The sequence below is a fragment of the Schistocerca piceifrons genome, chromosome 1, assembly GCF_021461385.2.
Source record: "Schistocerca piceifrons isolate TAMUIC-IGC-003096 chromosome 1, iqSchPice1.1, whole genome shotgun sequence".
In the NCBI taxonomy this organism is placed as follows: Eukaryota; Metazoa; Arthropoda; class Insecta; order Orthoptera; family Acrididae; genus Schistocerca; species Schistocerca piceifrons.
Genome location: NC_060138.1, coordinates 353,284,560 through 353,302,799, shown reverse-complemented (window position 1 = coordinate 353,302,799; position 18,240 = coordinate 353,284,560).

Genomic DNA, 18,240 nt, shown 5'->3' with positions numbered 1-18,240 from the left:
ATTTGCAATGTTTCAATGCGAAAATTCTTTTCTTAAACTTAAATATCTAATTAAATAGTGAATTGTGCTCTAAATTTCCACAATAACCACTGCCAAAACAGGCTCAGTTACGGTGAGAGAGGGAACTAGGGACTTGCTTACCATACTTCCCATCTATATTACTGAAAAGCTAGACTGGTTCATGGTTTATGGTTCATGGTTCATGGAACACAGTCACAGTTGCAGGTTACCTATTTAACGGCTTTCAGCGGCGACAAACATTTGAGTCTCAGTATTTAGTATAGATAAAATGCTTTCATAATCTGCGCATTAAGTGGTATAACCTCATGTTAAAGGTTTGACACAGTAAGACAAGTACTATAGTTAGAAACTGTGTATATGGTTTGAGGTAGTGTAGCTCACAGAACCTGGGCTATTCATCCGGTATTCGAGAATTGGAGCACTTATCGACTTCCATACAACTGTTCACCTAATTTCAATAATGATAGCAAAAACGCTAACGCTTACTACAATTTTACTGTACATGCAGTAAGACTTCAGCATCAGACATGATGTCTTAGTTTATTTCTTCTTTACTATCGATTCTATTCGCAACACTTTTTGCAGATGGTACCCTCAAATGCCACTGAATGTGTCTGCCAAATTATATCATTGTGTGATACATGTTTCAGGAGAAATGATATCATAAGCATTGAGAAACTATCTTTCACTGAAAACAAAGCGAAAATTACCCCGACTATACTGATCCAGTGCCGGCCGCGGTGGTCTCGCGGTTCTAGGCGCGCAGTCCGGAACCGTGCGACTGCTACGCTCGCAGGTTCGAATCCTGCCTCGGGCATGGATGTGTGTGATGTCCTTAGGTTAGTTAGGTTTAAGTAGTTCTAAGTTCTAGGGGACTAATAACCACAGCAGTTGAGTCCCATGGTGCTCAGAGCCATTTGAACCATTTGAGCCATACTGATCCAGTGTTTCATAATGAGAGAACTTAGTGACCCGCAAAACCTTTAACACAGTTTCAGAACTTCTCTAAACTTTTTCTCACTTACATGTTTAACGTCAAATATTAACACCTTAACTTATATGCTAAGAAATCAAACGATTTGAGCTGTTTTATACATGGGAGTTCATTTGTGTAAGGAACTGGATTTGGGTAATTGTGTTTTCCGGTATTTATCTAACACAGACAAAGTTTTTGGGATGGGATGCGCCTGACTCAATATGTTTCATCACTGTCCTACAGCGAGTGAAAATGCGAACAAAATTCGGAATGCACACACGTCTCTGTCATCCATGGAAGAATTCCGGAGCTCCAGATGTCTTTGAAGACCTGGCAGGACGACGAAGAAAGCGGAAAGAATTTTTAGCACCTGCTCCAGTAAACTCAAAAAAGGCGAATGTGTTATTTCAATAAATGTCCCTAGAAAAATGAAGAATTCTAATCGAATAATGATTTTAACTATTTTACTTTCAAAATGCCAGAAAATACATTCAGTTATAATTGTAACTAAAGTTTTGTCTACAGGTACTAGGTGAAAGGTATTTTAATTTCAAAACTTGTTTATCTTCCCTAGTGCTGTCCTATTCATGGACTCTTTGGACTTTATATGATGATCTCACTGAGTGATAGCCAACTACCAAAATTTTCTAAAATAAAAAATGTACGATACTAACTGGCTCGATCCAAAGACACCAGGCGAAATTTTGAAACTATTTTGTTACGTCCAATTTCCAGCAGAGTCCAGACACTGCATCAACATTCAAATCGTTCTTAAAGGTGTCCTCGAAACGCAGTCCACCCATAGAATCGCTTTTGTTTCGCCCTTGACCTACAACTACGCCTCCAGGCGTACGAAGAAAGCCGATCTCAAGCGGGAAACAGGAATTTAAGTGATTCTCAGTGGCGCGCAACACTAAGTCAGCCCGATTCTTATTGCTGACAAATAGAATGTATTTTCATTCTCACTCAAATTAAACGGTTTGCAAAAGAAATCTCTTATTATGCGAAGGGCGTTCAATCAGTAATGCAACTCCTTTCTTATCGGTCAATTTTGGTTGAAAAAATGGTAAATTGTTGTGGGACATCGTCCTATATTCCCTCTTCAACCCTTTAGTTCCATGAAGTGCCAATAGGTGGCGCTCGTATACATGACTTTGAAAATAGTGTATGTAGCAGAGGTGCGTTTCAAGCAGTCATTGAGTTTTTTTTTTTTTTTTTTTGGCGGAAAACCACTGCATCATAGGTATTCGTAGGCACTTACCGAATGTCTACGGAGGCCTGAGAGTGAACAAAAGCACAGTGAGTCGTTGGACGAAGCGTCTGTCATCATCGCAACGATGTCGGCCTTCTGCACACCGCTGTCACTCCTGCAATGTTGGAATGAGCAAATACTCTCATTCGAGGTGATCGATGGATGCAAACGAACTTCTCCTTCTCCATGACAACACAATGCCTCACAAAAGTCTGTGCACCAGTTTGAAAGAAGGAAAACACAAGAGAAACTTTGTCTAAAATCAAACACAATAATCTCAGTTAATTAACTTATGTGTCGTTCATAATAACGTCAGGAATGAATGTCTTAGGCTACTTATATGTTGTGGCTTGAAGGAGAACGTACAGGGGTTATCGCTAATGTCGAGCTCGTTAACCTAAGATTCTACACGCTACCGTCGTATTTATATCTCGTGACAGCACAAAGTACGAGTAAATTATTGCATTGCACAAAGTTATACAAATCGTTTTTGTCACCAAATGAACTTCGTGGTACGTTAAATCACAGTCCTGGTAGAAATGTTTACCATATAAAGTACACAAATGTTTGTAAAATACTCTCACTCTTAACTGAGGAGCGATGTCCTTAACTCGTCTGGACGTGTCTGTATACGTTTATTCTCAAACACTTGCTGTAATCATAGCTTTTTCCGTATTCTGAACATCTGTATCTTTTACCTTCATTCATCACATTTGTTATGAAGTGGTCCTAGTTCTGATTCAAGAAGCAGACAAACATTACATTTTAACCACACCACAAAATATTCATCGGACGTCAACGATAACGAAACACTTGACACATATATAACAGACCACTGCAGTACAAGGTGTCGAAACGTCAAGTCATTTAACAGCACGTTTCTCATCTGCTATTACGTAGATTTTCGGCTCTTCCCGTGAGAGAAGGGGGCTGTGCCCTGTCAGGGGCTATGTGTCCATACAATCCCATACCTGCCATTTTCTAAGAAAGCGCTGGTGCGGTAGGTCTGGGACACTCGTTGTATCTCTGGTTTTATACAGCGTTGAAACAAGCGGAAGTGCAACTCTAGTTCGCCCCGCAGACGAGAGATGGCGCTGACAGGCTGAAAGCGGTAGCGGCGCTCCTCCAGCGTGGGCGGGCTGTGAATTGACCGACCGTGTGACGCGGGCACGCGGACCGGTTCTGGAGAACTGCAGGAAGTGTGACTATGAAATATGCATAGGAGCTGAGCCGCGAAGAAGAGTGCGATACAGGCTACGGAGGCCGATGGGCTGAGAATGGAAAGTTTTATACACCATCGCTTAGTCCAGTATTCAAATGGCCCTCATTTTTGGATGACGACCTTCGGCGCCGCTAATTGTACTTTATTTAAATGTCATTACCAAAATTAAGGGTTAAAGTAATTTCAAGTGGTCTCATGCCCACCATCACCTTGTAACAAGACAGCTAAAAACTTACGCTCAGCATCTAAACATTTGAAAATGGTTTTAAGTCCTGAATTGCAAAGATGTACTTTAAATAAAGTACAGTCAATGGCGGAAAGGTTGACAAACAAAAAAATTAACGAGAGTGTGAAAAAACACTGCGCAACAAAATTACAGGATCACTTTTTCGAAACCCTGTAATTGTCTCCCATTGCGACGCTCAAGTTTGAAATTTGGCTCAAAGGTGCACACAATTTTGCGCTGTAATTGTGCAAAAGCGTGGCGCCCTGTGACGTCACTCTCGGGGTCAGCGACGCCTCAAACACCAAGGTGTCGACACATACGAGAAAAAGTTCGCAGTCCAGAAGTTCGTGTGAACTTTGAGGTGGGTTAATGATATCACTCTGGCACCGAATTTCGCCAAAATTCTGACCCACACCACGATGGGAAAGTCGTTACACTCCATCTTATCCACATTTTACCTCTTTTTTGCCACCTCTGCGATTGAGGTCAGAACCACGACACTCAGCGCTTAAATCACGTGGTATTCTTATTGGTGGCTGAGGAAGCATTTCAGACACACCGCCGTTGAGAATCGACAAGAAAAGGCCTGAGAGGGTGCCATAAAGAGCGTCAATGAAACCACCCAATCTTTCGGATGCTGATTCCCACACATTTCGCCTCGAAGACGACAGTTTGAATTGCCATGAGCAACAGGACGACGTTCTTGACAACGTTCAACATTGTTGCCATCCCCTGCGCGTTTCAGCCCTACTCTAAGGTCAACGTGGGGCTGCAACCCCACAGTACGACCGAAATTTTTGCTTTGGTGTGTAAGGTGGAACCAAAAGGGAGCGTTTAAAACTAATCGACGAAACTTGAGCGTGGTTAGTAGCAGTGAAGGGGTTTTATGCTTTTCAGCTCTTCTGTTCGCGTCCACTTGCGGCGTGACCACGAGGGAAGGAAGGGGCTGCTACATTATCATGTCCATGAACAAAACGGAAGAGGTCCCTGTAAGACCGGCCAGTTCGTCAACAACCTTCATACCATCTACGTTACTTGTTGCTCACTGTAATAAATATGTTCCTGTCGGAAAGCTTGACACCAATTTAGTCTCGCAGCTATTCTAACGCCTGAGTGTTAGGCAACTCCTTCGACGCCCCTTAAGTGCAGGTTCCCTACATTAAGGCCGCCGCGAGACTAAACTGGTGTCGAAGTTTCCGATAGGAATATTTTCGGAAAAGTGGTCAACGGAGATGCACAGATGGTACGGACGGTGTTGTCGAACTGGTGGGTCTTAGATGGACGCTTTCTCGTTTTATCCAATAACTTGGTAATGAAGCAAACTCTCCCCACAGGAGGGTGCGAAGCAGAAGGGCTGAAGAATCACAAAACCCCTTGCTACTTCGGATCACGTTTAGATTTCGTGGAATGGTTTTGAACGGTCCCTAATGGTTCCACCCCGTATACCAGAGAAAAACTTGCGGTCTCATTACACTCCGAAGGGTTCAGATCACGTTCAGTGGGGTTTCAGACCCACGATGTCTTTAGAGAAGGTTGAAAAAAAAAATGGCTCTGAGCACTATGGGACTCAACATCTGTGGTCATCAGTCCCCTAGAACTTAGAACTACTTAAACCTAACTCACCTAAGGACATCACACACATCCATGCCCGAGGCAGGATTCGAACCTGCGACCGTAGCGGTCACGCGGTTCCAGACTGATGCGCCTAGAACCGCACGGCCACACCGGCCGGCCGAAGGTTGAAATGTCCGGGAGGTGTCAGCAGTGTCTAACGTTGTCAAGAACGTCGTGTCGTTGTTCATCGTACTGCAAACTTCATCTTATACCCCGAAGTGTCCAGGAATTAACACTCCAAAGAAAGGGATTGTTTCATTGCCACCCTTTATACCACACCATGAGACCTTTTCTTGTCGATTATCAACGGCGACGTTTCCCTCCGCCAGTCGTTAGAAAAGTGCGTGGTGACAACGCAGGGTGTCGCGGTCCTGTCCTCCACCGCAGAGGCGGCAAAAGAAGGGATAAATTATGGATAAGAGGGGGTGTGATGACCTTACCATCGTGTAAATGACCACGGCGGCGATGGGTAGGATTGTGATGAATTTTGTGCCAATGCAACGTCACTGACCCACCTCAAAGGTGACACGAACTTCTGAGCTGTGGCCTTTTTTATTCACACGTGTCGACGTCTCGCTGGCTGAAGCGTCGGCAAGCACGAAGATGACGTCAGTGGGCACCGTGCTTTTCCATCATTACTGAGGAAGGTTATACGCACCTGTGAGCCAAATTTCAGGCTTGTACATCCGAATGGGATACAATTACGAATTTCGAAAAAGTGATCCTTTAATTTTGTTGCGCAGTGTAGTACAAATGCATTTATCTAAGCCTTAATTACACTGAGGATGGACTCATAATAAACGCTGAATGTTAATCAGTAGGGTTTGATACCATGCCTCGCAGAGAAATCCGATTGTTTGAGAGGCGCTATAGGACAGCAAAAGGGGTGTAATCGTCTGTCCATCGCATCTCGCAAGGGCTCGGCAGTACTCAAATAAGGCGATTTCGGATACTGGAAAAGCCGTACCGTTCTATCTTAACGCTCATTGAATCAATCTTACGCACATCCAGAATGTGAATAGGAACTTAATGATCTCGGAGACGTAATTCTCTACAATTTGGCCGGCCAGTGTGGCCGAGCGGTTCTAGGCGCTTCAATCTGGAACCGCGCAACCGCTACGGCTAATTATTGAACCCAGTCACCTTCAAGTACAGTGGTTCCCGTCGTACCTTCCATCCTTCCATCAACAACGGATGGGCGTAACATTAGGGTCCCCACAGCTATACGTACTGGGTCCATTATTTTTCTAACTGTAGGTTAATAACGTGTCATTCATTTTACCATCCCTCCCCCCCCCCCTTCCCCGAAAGTATCACTTATGCGCTGAAGACTTAAACAAAATTGCAAGACCAAGAAACCCGTGGACAGTCACCGAGCACGTAAACGATTACTTATGTTATGACAGTGGGCATAGAATACATCTTTGAAACTAAATCCACCTACATAGCAATCATTTGTAATCGCTCACTGAACACTTGTTAATCCTCAGCAAAGACAATCTCTCCACCACTAACCTAAATGTTACTGAAATAACTTGCTCCTCCTCTTTTCGCTGGACTGAACATTCAACTGCAGTCTGTAAGAAACTCTCAACGTCTCTCCATGCGATACAGAAATGTAAAAAGGTATTGTCTTATGTTTCAAAAGAAATCGTAGAATTGCTTAAATTTGGCCGTGCAGTTCTAGGCGCTACAGTCTGGAACCGAGCGACCGCTACGGTCGTAGGTTCGAATTCTGCCTCGGGAATGGATGTGTCTGATGTCCTTACGTTAGTTAGGTTTAGGTAGTTCTCAGTTCTAAGCGACTGATGACCTCAGAAGTTAAGTCGCATAGTGCTCAGAGCCATTTGAACCATTTTTTGAATTGCTGGAATTCTCAAATCTTGATTATTGTGATCGCTCTCTACACGGTCTTTCGGATGGAAGGCAAACCGGGTGTAAGAGACGATGAACGCGAACGCTTATGTGTGATGCATGTGTGACGTTCTTTTTTTCGGTCTTATCATGACTATGTGTAGATAAACCAAGAGACTATCAAACCCTCTGATTGGTTTGCTATACTGTCTGCTCAATTCTTACACTCCCTCGCATTTATCTTCAGCTGTTACATTTTATCTGAACAGCGTAGCAGCAATGGTGGTTACCAGCAAATCAAAATGTGCTCGCTGCCGTTACCTACAGAGCCAGTTTCTCAAATTCACTTTTCGTACTCGCATCTGGAACCCGAATTTGGAACGATCGTCCTCATAATCTTCTTGAAAATGTCTATATTTCTTTCACATACTTGACTAAAATTCACTCCCGTGTAAGCCTCTCCTCCATCGTTCTCCCTCTCTTGTCTACAGAGCTGTTTGTTAAAGTAGTCTATTGTCATCATTTCAATCTTCCCCTCTGAAACATCACACCTGTTCCTGATGACATTGTCACAGCTTCCAAAATTCAAAACGAATTAATGGTAGCCGGCCGGAGTGGCCGTGCGGTTCTAGGCGCTACAGTCTGGAACCGAGCGACCGCTACAGTCGCAGGTTCGAATCCTGCCTCGGGCATGGATGTGTGTGATGTCATTAGGTTAGTTAGGTTTAATTAGTTCTAAGTTCTAGGCGTCTGATGACCTCAGAAGTTAAGTCGCATAGTGCTCAGAGCCAATTAATGGTACTATGTTCTATCATTAATCACTATAATTATTTGCTTTGGTAATTATAATTATACTAATAATATTATCAAAGATATATCCATAAATGAGTTACAAGTAGCCGTTGTTAGTTAGTTTACAAGTTCCATAGATCACTTGAGTGATTCTCTTATCGAAACGGTGTAGAACGAATCAGTTTATAGAACATGGATACACGATTACATTAATGAACACATTGCTTTTAATCCTACTCATGCAACTACACTTAAAAGCAAGTATTTTATAGGCTACAAGTTGTTATAGAAATTGAAAAATTTCATGTACGATGTTTGGTAATAGATTTTGAGACTGCTTGCATTTTACTCTTCCCCAGATGTTCGTATGCATATACATTTTCCGGTTGTATACAGCGTAAGAGTAAGCTGTTCGAACAACATCGCGTGTTTGTCTAAAGAGAAAGCTCTGGTTATGTCTTCCTTCTACCACAGGATTTTATTACTTATATTTATCTAATTGACAGAAGGCAAAATGCAGCTCTAACATGAATGGTTCGCTGATGTAGTTTCCGTCGCCCTTTCTTCTGTATCACCGTGTTCTCTAGAAACACACTGAGTTTCGCAATTACTTCCGTGGCAATGCTTTTCTAGTAGAGATAACAATAATTTTAGTAGTCTGTTGTCTCCCTAAGTAAGATTATTTCTACCCGCGCTGCTGAAGATAGCAATTGAGGTTCATTGGAAATCCGACGTTATGAAAGTTCAAGAACACATTAACACGGCGGCTACTGACTGCTGGCGAATCACGAAGCTTCCAGAAATGTTATTGTGCAAGATTAGAAGAAGGAGACAGAGTGAATGTGTCACAAATAAGAAAAAGCTAGCTCCGTATTTGAAACTACGATAGTAGTCGTATTATTCTGTCTAACCAGCAGCGGAAATCAGTAACACACTTCAAATAATCAATTTAGAGAGATCTGCTTCCCTTGTTCTAAAATTTATTCAAACCACGACAGCTTTCGGGATTTTAAAATCCCATCCTCAGGTGTGTGAAATTGTGGTATTTGGTATACATAGCATGCGGTGGGTCAGCCAGTGCAAGACCTCCAGTCATTGCATGTTGGTTTGAAATGTCCCGCCGCTGGGCAACCGCGGCTGCTCACAAGGGAAACTCCCCATCGCATCCTTTTCAGATTTTGTGGTAAGATGGCCCAGTGGATGGCCGGTGAAAAGCTGAATACAGATCAGGCATGAAAACAGGAAGAATGTGTACTGAAGTGTGACAAGAAAGCAAAATAGAAACTGTGAACGGGCCAGTGTTAAAAAGTGCAACACTGGTTCAGTGGTAACGGTGACTGGCTTCTACACGGACGACTTGGGTTCAAAACATTTTCGTGCAATTAATTTCTATATTTTTTCTCAAAATTACGAACTGTCCGTCCGGCCATTGACATGTTTGCTCTCTTTCTTTAGTTTTGGCAACTGTCATACTATACATTGGTTACAGAAAGAGAGTCATGTAGTAAGAATACATTACCGTCGCAAGTAAATGTCATGAACAATGACAGCAGCGGGATACCAGATAGACGTCTCACAGAAAAGAAAACAACAAAGAAATTCAAGAGTCTAAACGTCCAAGACGAAACGTACGTTCAAAGACGTTCAAAACACAAGTTTTGACAGAGCACAGGGAAAACTGTGCGATTGTGAAACTGTTGCGTACATTTGTTGCAGCTTGCATGACAAACTGTTATGTTTTCAACATTTTCTTGGTAGTGATCACATTTACATCATACGAAAACGTAAAACGGGGAAGGAGGCATATCTCACACGTTCACCAGGTGTATAAGTTAGGTGCGTCGATAAGAGATTCCTATCATACGACACACGTACTGACACTAATGCCCTGTATGACACACCAGACGTGTTTCCCGGTGGAGGGTTCGGTTGACTTCTCGCCTTGTCATCAAACGTTTGCGGTTCCCATTCGAAAGCCATTTCCTTTCGGCTGCTCATAGAATAGTTGGGCAGAGTCAACTTTCGTTATCATATGTACCTTCCTTACACCTTGTTGTTGCAAACGGACGTTACACCACGACACAGACACAGCGGAAAAAAAAAAATGGCACGAGGGTGGACCCACCACGGCTCACCGAGATGGTCGTCCAGCACCTTGACTACTTAACCACGACGCCGTAGCTACATCTACATCTACATTTATACTCCGCAAGCCACCCAACGGTGTGTGGCGGAGGGCACTTTACGTACCACTGTCATTACCTCCCTTTCCTGTTCCAGTCGCGTATGGTTCGCGAGAAGAACGACTGTATGAAAGCCTCCGTGCGCGCTCGAATCTCTCTAATTTTACATTCGTGATCTCCTCGGGAGGTATAAGTAGGGGGAAGCAATATATTCGATACCTCATGCAGAAACGCACCCTCTAGAAACCTGGCGAGCAAGCTAAACCGCGATGCAGAGCGCCTCTCTCGCAGAGTCTGCCACTTGAGTTTGCTAAACATCTCCGTAACGCTATCACGGTTACCAAATAACCCTGTGACGAAACGCGCCGCTCTTCTTTGGATCTTCTCTATCTCTTCCGTCAACCCGATCTGGTACGGATCTCACACTGATGAGCAGTACTCAAGTATAGGTCGAACGAGTGTTTTGTAAGCCACTTCCTTTATTGATGGACTACATTTTCTAAGGACTCTCCCAATGAATCTCAACCTGGCACCCACCTTACCAACAATTAATTTTATATGATCATTCCACTTCAAATCGTTCCGCACGCATACTCCCAGATATTTTACAGAAGTAGCTGCTACCAGTGTTTGTTCCGCTAGCATATAATCATACAATAAAGGATCCTTATTTCTATGTATTCGCAATACATTACATTTGTTTGTGTTAAGGGTCAGTTGCCAGTCCCTGCACCAAGCGCCTATCCGCTGCAGATCTTCCCCTCAACTGCATTTCTTTTGCTTGGAGCGTTCCCTGCTTCTATTTTGCTTTTTTTCGCGCTTCAGTACACCTCTTTCCTGTTTCCGTGCTTGTTCTGTGGTCAGTTTTTAACGGGTGGTCAACTGGGCCCACTTACCACTAAATCTGAGGAGGGCGGGAGGGGGTGTTTGCCTTGTCAGAAGTTCATGCCACGGCTGCCCGACGGCGGACAGTTCAAACCAACATACAATGACTGGAGCTCTGGCACTCTTATTTATTACCCAATACTTTAAATTCACACACCTGACGACGGGATTTTAAAATCCCGAAACCGGTCGTGGTTTGAATAAATGTTTGCACAAGGGGAGCGGATCTCTCTAATTTAATTATTATGCCTCTCAACTGAGGATATCCTACGTACGAAATCTTGTACACTTCAAATAGCTTACGTTAACACAATTACAACATGCTCGCTGAAAATCAAATGGCTGTTTCTTCAGTACAATATACAAAAATTCGAATTATTATGGAATGACAGTATGGAAAAAGCCAATACTAAATTTCACACACCGATGGCCATGCCCACACTTTGGTATGGAATACAAACTTGGATAAGAAAATCAAGGACCAAAATAGAATTTTATTGATCTATAATTATAATTTTTTCGATTACCGGTTTCCACCATACGAAGAAAATTTAAAATAAATATAAATAAATCATAATATATAATTACTATTTCTAGAGAAAATATACATAAAATAGTCATGCTCGGATCAATGTGAAGTACTGCGGTCTGAAAATCGCTATTTGATATGGATGAACAATGTTAAAAAAAGAAAAAAAATTAATATGATTGTACTTTGAAACCGGTAATTAAAAAAGAAATAACGTGGCTGAAGCGTCACACTAAAAATCCAAGGGTCTATGTCTCGAGCCCTATTCGGTCTTTGAATTTTTTCCTGTCACTTTTCGCTTCCTTCACCTGTGCCAATAATTTGCTAACCCCATATTATGCCTAGATCTGGAGCACAATGTAAATTATAAGTCTGTCTATGACTGGCTGATTAAGTCAGCTGAAAGTTCGGAGGAAGGTAACGGCATACCATCTCCAGGGCCTAATAAACAACTGCGGTGTTGAAACCAACCTTGGGATTGACGATAGCTTTTCTTCATCAGAAAATTAATAAATTTGGCAATCACTTATATCCCACACAATTATGTGTGTGTGTGTGTGTGTGTGTGTGTGTGTGTGTGTAAATTCCTGAGGGACCAAACTGCTGAGGTCATCGGACCCTAGACTTACTCAGTTACTTTAAGAACTATAATAACATCATCCTCTCACAACTTTGAAAATTCAGAATTTATACAAAATAAAGTCGAAGTGTGCACCCACCATTATCAGGATTTCACTTAGCACTACGACTGTGAACACAGGTCTGCAGTCTGTGACTATAGCAGTAAATAGGGAGAGTGCTGTATCTTTCAGTCGATCCCGCCTGCATTCACAAAATTAGTCTTTCCGTTATTTATTTATTTTTTAGCGGAGGGTCTTCCCGTTTCTGCATTCTCTTACTCGACTACATGTAGTCTGCCAGTTCTATCTGTAGACTTGAAAACTCCGTTGAGTTGGATTTGTTTTTGACTGCAGGTACTTATTCTACGTACGTGTTCTTTGCCTGACTGGAATGTTAGCGGACAGACAGTAAATACCGTGTATTAAATGTATCTTATAAGTTATTGTTTCCTTTGACATTTTCAAGACCCATAGTTTTCGTACTATTTTATTCTCCCAAGGGTAGCTGAGAAATTTGGAAATCGATAGACTCCGTTCTTTCAAAAAGCTGATAGACTGATTTTATTTCTGGCATATAAGCAATTCCAGCTACAGTGGCAGCTTCAACTAACAACTGTAAACAACAGATGCACTTCCGACCAGTCAGTTATAAGTAGGCAGTGTTAGGCAGAGGAAGTGAGGCCATGATGTGTCAGCGTTGTTGGTCACAAATCGCAGTGGAGCAACATCTATAAACCAAGCGTTCAGTACCTTTCCAGAATGTTCTGAAGAAGAACAAAATAGGAATGTGCAAAGATAGTAGTGTACACTTCCCTTCCGAAACAAAAACGACGCCTGTTGTCTAATGCAAAATGCGGACAACTCTTTTCCGGAAAAAGCATCACAGGTGATGAGACGTGGTGTTATCAGTAAGAACCTACCACAAAACGACAGAGTGTAGAAATGTACATGAGTATCAATGCCTTGAAGACGTAATCGACATTCAAACAACATGACTCACGAACCGACCAACATCCCAAAGACAGACTTTTCTGACAGTTTCGCTTGAATGTGTGAACGTTCTGTGCATTGTACTCAAGTGGGGAGAGGGGGGAGGAGACTATGTAAAACACCTGATGCATTAAAACAAACATATTAAGTTGCTCTATTTTTTATCAACCCAGTCTCTTATAAATACACTACTGGCCATTATAAATTGCTACACCAAGAAGAAATGCAGATGATAAACGGGTATTCATTGGACAAATATATTATACTAGAACTGACATGTGATTACATTTCTCCGCAATTTGGGTGCATAGATCCTGAGAAATCAGTACCCAGAACAACCACCACTGACAGTAATAACGGTCTTTATACGCCTGGGCATTAAGTCAAACAGAGCTTGGATGGCGTATACAGGTACAGCTGCCCATGCAGCTTCAATACGATACCACAGTTTATCAATAGTAGTGACTGTCGCATTGTGACGAGCCAGTTGTTCGGCCACCATTGACAAGACGTTTTCAATTGGTGAGAGATCTAGAGAATGTGCAGGCCAGGGCAGCAGTCGAACATTTTCTGTATCCAGAAAGGCACGTACAGGACCTCCAACATACGGTCGTGCATTATCCTGCTGAAATGTAGGGTTACGCAGGGATCGAATGAAGGGAAGAGCCACGGGTCATGATACAATGTAGTATGAGGCAAATGAAATGGAATTTCAGGGGGCATTTAGGTGGTAACATCACTAGATTACGTGTATTCGACTTACTCTTGTAGGAACGGAATGACTCTTTGATGACTGATAAAACAGGAAACTACAGGCACTGATGCTGTCAACACACTTTACTGGCGGGAGATCACCTGCCATAGCTCTACCTCTGGACTACCAACCAATGTGGAGAACAAGCGTGATCAAGTAATAGGCGGAGCGATGAACTGTATCGGCCAAAAGCACAGCAATGTATAATACGAAAGGCGTTCAATAAGTAATGTAACACATTATTTTTCGGTTGAAAAATGCTCAAATTGTTGTGGAACATCGCGGCATATTCCCGCTTCAGCCCCCATAATTTGATGGATTTCCAGTAGGCGGCGTCGCTACACATAGTCTTCAAATTGGCGTCTTGTAACGGAGGTGCGTTCCAAGCACACAACCTTTCATTAAGTCTCTTTTGGCGGAAAACCAGAGCATCGCAGATATCACAGGCACTTGCAGAATGCCTACTGAGACATAGCAGTGAACAAAAGCACGGTGATTTGTTGGGTGAGGCGTCTGTCATAATTGTAACAAGGTCACCCAGATCTGTCCCATCTCCTGCACATAGCTGACTCGTGCGGTGTTGCAACGTGTGGACACTCTCATTCGAGGTGATCGACATACCATAATCAAACAACTCGCTGCTGAACTGGACGTCTCTGTTGATACTTCGGACGGACTCGTCCGCCAGTTGGCGTGCTCGAAGGTGTCTACCCACTGGGTTCCTCATCGCCTTACAGAAGACCATAAAGAACAACGAAGGATAATCAATGAGGAACTGCTTGCGCGTTACGAGGCTGATCATGACAATTCTTTTGTCGAACATCGCCACAGGCAATGAAACAAAACGGCAGTCCATGAAAAAATTCAAAGCCGCACCCTCGGCCGGTAAAGTCATGGTAACGGCCTTCTGGGGGTCTGCAGAGATTATTCTGCTTGATGTCCTTCCTCACGGTGCAAATATAGACTCTTAACGGTATTGTGCTCCCATCAGGAAATTGGTGAAACGACTTCAGCGTGTTCGTCGCCACAAAAATGCAAACGAACTTTTCCTTCTCCATGACAGTGCAAGGCCTCTCACAAATCTGCGCACCCTAAGGAGATCACGGAACTTCGTTGGACTGTTTTTCCTCATCCATCCTGTGGCCCGATCACGCACCTCCCGACTTCCATCTGTTTTACCCAATGAAGGATGCACACTGCGGAAAACAGTACGTTGATGATGTGGAGGTTACTGATGCACCAAGACGTTGGCTCTGACGTCGGCCAGTAGAGTGGTACCATGCGAGCATAGAGGCATTCCCAGAAATGTCGCATTGAACGGAGATTACGTTGAAAAAGAAGGTTCTGTAGGCAAAAAGAGTGGGGAATAATATGGTGTATTTGAATCCTGAATCTTTCAGGGAAAGAAATGTGTTGCATTACTTGTTGAAAGCTCCTCGTATGATGAGAACCGTGCATTGATAGTTTACGATCCAGACCAAAGGGGTTGCAGTTCCTAAGACTGTTATAGGTGTGGAGTCATAATCAATGTATAATGCCGCCGTCGTGATTGAAGCCCCATGGATCTTTACACATTCTGTTACGCAATCTCTGGCAGTTCTGTGACTGCAGTAACAAATTACTGAGAAAATAATATTAAGCCATGCTCTCTCCCAACTATGCGTTTTCGTGAACTTCGCTGTCTATCTGTGTTCCGTTTCCCGCCGTTGTCGCAGTTACGTCGTAGTTCTTATTCCTTCTACGTGTGGCAGCAGTGATGTGTATCGATATTTGCGCCGTGTACCATCTTTGGTTTGGTGCATATAGTTTCCGGCAAGGGGGCCTGGAGTCAGTCGGTCGGTTGTGGTGGACGAGAGAAGTTATCTCCGAGCGGTGCAGTCGGCTGGGGCCCCTGGCAGCCCCTGCGCAGTGTCGGAGCGTGTGTGGAGCTGTCCGATCGCTACGAGCTTCGTGGTTCACCGACCCAGGACGTCAAAGTTGAGTAGTGGTTTCAACTACCCAAGCCACGTCTATTCATTTTGTGGTGGTTCGCTTCGGTAGTTTGCTGTTGGGGAGGTTTTCCGGTGAGCTGAGATTTAGCCGGCCGGCCAGGGTGGCCGAGCGGTTCTGGGCGCTACAGTCTGGAACCGCGCGACCGCTACGGTCGCAGGTTCGAATCCTGCCTCGGGCATGGATGTGTGTGATGTTTTTAGGATAGTTAGGTTTAAGTAGTTCTAAGTTCTAGGGGACTGATGACCTCAGAAGTTAAGTCCCATAGTGCTTAGAACCATTTGAACCATTTGAGATTTCGCCGCCATGCGGTGCAATTAACTATTTTGGTCAACTACGATTTGAGTGTACCAGTGGAATTTTCTGTCTTGTGGCCGTTAGTGTTCCGGTTACCTGCCCTGGCCACTAACGTAATTTCAGGCAGCTTCCTTTTCTCACCTGTTGTTGCTGTCCAACGTGGTGTGTAATTTTAACAGCTAATACATGCTCCATTGTGGATTATCACGTTTGTAACATTGCCGGTTTGAGTTCTCGTGTACTGATTGACGGCAAGCAAGTCGTTGTGTCGGTCGGTCTGTGGCTGTCCCCTGGTTGGGTTCCGACGGATCAAGTATATTTGGGCTCACCACCTGTCTCACTTAAGGGAACGAGGGCAGACCGACCTCCCTGGGAGGCTTCTGAGTGCCACTGGTGTTTATCTGTTGTCAGCTATTTTAAATTTTAGGCTTATCGTTATTTGTTTGCTTTCCTAAAATTTTGCAAAATTAATTTTTAAGTTATCTTTCAAGCTTAAACACTGCGACCTTCTGCCTTTAGAGATTATGGTAATATATTTTAAAATTCTGAAGTTTAATTGTGGCCCTCAGCCATTGGTATTGCACCTGGCATATGTTGCTTCTTTAAATGATTTTATTGCTATCTTAATTGGATTTTTATCTTGTTGATTTTTAAGATTTCTTGTTGTTCAACATGCTGGCCTTCTGCCTTTAAAGGTCTATGGTCATATATTCTGAAGATTTGAAATTTAATTGCTGCCCTCAGGCATTTTTGATGCACCTTGCATATATTTTGGAATTTAATTGTGGCCCTCAGCCATTTGTATTGTACTTTGCGTATGTTGTTTTGGAATTTTTTATTGCTATTTTAATTGGATTTTTATCTAGTTAAGATTTCTTGTTGGAGGCCTTCAGCAGTGAAAGAGTTGCATTCGGTAAATATTTGGCTATGTGCCGTTTTGGTTGTAGAGATTAATAAATTACAATAAATGACAATTAGAAGCAGAAACTGACCTCAACCCTTGGCCCTTTCCACAATCCTATTACCTGTTCTGCCCAGCTGTTTTGCTGGCGTGTCAAATATCTTCGTTGATAACACTTTGCTGTGTTCACTAGGCGTTTCGATTGTCACATCAGTGTAATTTGTATTGTCTTCGTCCTTATCTGTTTGACTGATGAGTTGTTTAGTAGCGATGAGCCATATCAAGGATAGATATTGTCAACGCAAAATTACAGATATAATTATCATCAAGAGCTTAATCGCTATTAGACATTCCATAAGCATGAGGTTAAAACGAACAGAGGTGAACGAGTAACACTGATATCCACCTCAAAATGAAGGAAGTTTAGGGATTGATAACCCGTTCGCGAAGGAACCATTGCAAACAGAGTACAAGTTAGGATAGAACAAGGATGAGGAAGGAAACTGGACGTGCACCTTTCAAAGGAATCCCTGCAGTATCCATTACGATAGATTTAAGGGAACCAGTGTTATCCTAAATTGTGATCGCTGAACGTGAATTTGATACCAGTTCCTCCCGAATGTTAGTCACTTAAGCTTTATTAGTGATCAACCGAACTCCGTTGTGATGTATATTCTAGTTATGATGACTGTGTGACCATCAAGTCGCGTAATGGGAAGAGAAACGTGCAACTGAAGCGAAATATTGTTTTATTTACACCTTGTGTTCATGGTTTTTTTAAATTGCTTCGGATGAATGCCAACATGATTCGCTTGGCGAGACGACGCCTGGCTACTTCCCACTACTACCTTGACCTACTGAGGCACTGCCCATCTCGCATGACCTCGAACTCTACGGGACATTAAACTCAAACGGCGCGGAGAAGGTTGCGTTAACAGTGCTCTCGCTAAAAGCAGCGATCGAGCATCGATATTTTGCCTGCTTCTGTTACTGGTGCTGCTTGCTCTTTCAGCTATACTAAGCCCGAGCCGGTTTCGGCGACATCTCCGAGCTTCACGCTGTAGCAGAACATATCGACACAAGATAAATAATAGCGAGATAATATGTCCCCGCAAGTATCGGAATATGCGACCTG